This window comes from Pararge aegeria, chromosome 27 (assembly GCF_905163445.1).
Source record: "Pararge aegeria chromosome 27, ilParAegt1.1, whole genome shotgun sequence".
Taxonomy (NCBI): Eukaryota; Metazoa; Arthropoda; class Insecta; order Lepidoptera; family Nymphalidae; genus Pararge; species Pararge aegeria.
This window is the reverse complement of record NC_053206.1, coordinates 3060904-3062735: the sequence shown is the minus strand read 5'-3', so window position 1 is coordinate 3062735 and position 1832 is coordinate 3060904.

Below are 1832 nucleotides of genomic sequence, written 5' to 3'. Positions count from 1 at the left end.
CTAGTAAATGGCAACAATAAGTAAAGTTTTGAAAGTTTGCACATTTTATTTAAAACATACATAAGATGTAGTACTGTCCGATTCTACTTTCATACAGCTGTATCTTTTCATATTTTACTTTAGAGTTAATAAATATGAATTGGTCATGGACACACACCACAATCTGTAAAACATATTTTAAAATTATTAACTTACTTGATTGTTTAAGTTTTTGATAAACTCTAGATCTAAATAATTTGTCTTTACCAGTTGAACATCTATCGTGGATCTCCAGAGTCTGTTCCCGGGAATAATATCTACTTTGGCATTAGTCTAAAATGAAATGAAAAATAATTAAAGTACCTAGCATTGAATATCTTTGCTATGTACTTATACTGAAGTACTAAGTACTGACTAATAATTTTATTATTAAAGTAAGTATATCTATATTTGATGAGGGGATGTCTGCCATTGCCAGACGGGTGATCAGTCCTATGTAAGGACCATTCCACCCTATTCCCCATGTTTGAGACACAGGTTTTACTGGTGTCCCGGCAGGGTCCCCCCTGAAACCTACCAGTCTCTGTGGTGAACCTAACAATATCCCCTAAGGTGAGGTTTGCTAGGTCTTCTTCACTTATTCTATCCTTACCTTGTAGTTCCCATCTTACCAACACGTACAAGGGGCACTCTGCTATAAAGTGAAAACTAGTTATCACATCACTGCACTTTGAACAGGATGGGATTTATATTTACTAATGAGAATTATTAGGAAGTAAGTACCTATATATACTCACATACTGACAATAGCTCCAGTAATTTGGGTCAGTTATTTGCTGACTGTGGTTTGAGCAACAGCCATGGTCTTGACCTGTCCCCGCTGATAACTACCGTCCGCTAATAGCCTTAAAGATGTGAGAACCTAGACAAAAAGTGATTAGCCATGCTTTTTTTTAAACCTACGTTCATATATAGATGATGTCTTTGCACAAGGTGATTTTAGGTACTTAATAACAACTTACTTTTATGTGCACTGGTAGTCCATCGACAGCATTTAGTGGTTAGTGCCTCTTTAAGGTCCTCGCACGAGTACAGCACACAATTTTTACCCATCCGAAACAAGTGTTGGAACTCTGCATCGGGAAATTCGAACGGATTACTGGCGTCACGTATAGATCGCCGGTGTAATTTTCGTTCAGATTTCTCCATTTCACTTGAATAATAAGAGCCCCAGAAAGCACGAGACATGTTTTTTTCGACTTTAATTCGTTAACAGGATTTTAAACCCACGTCTAAGGACGGGGATAAAATTGTCTCTTTCAAATGTCAAAAAAGGATAGTCTTTCCCCTTTCATTTCTTCCCATGCTATGGGCGGGGGATATATATCCACGAGAAATGTCAAACGGGGATAAATTTATCCTCTCCCCTGTTGCCGTGCTCTGGCAAGGGGAAAAGATAATTATATCCCTTGATAGAGGATATAATCGGGGGATATAATTTATATCTCCTGCCCGTGCTAGCCCTGCTGGTTAGAGCAATCATTCACACCCAAGCTTTTTTATCGATTACGTAGTCCTTTATACTATAATAGGACTTTTCTATAAGCTTACGTTTAATACAAACTTTGAACTTTTTAAGGGACATCTCCAAGATAGTATAAAGTGATAAAAATCTCCAATACCAGTTATAAAAAACTTAAGGTAGGCATTGTAAGAGTTACAAAAAGCCTACCCTCTTACGTTTTTATATCATCTGCATACCCTCTATGCACGCCATGGCCACCTGCTTGGTCATTTATTACGAAAAAAGCAACGAAAAAAAAATGTTTTGAAAATAAAAAACATAGTTCCTT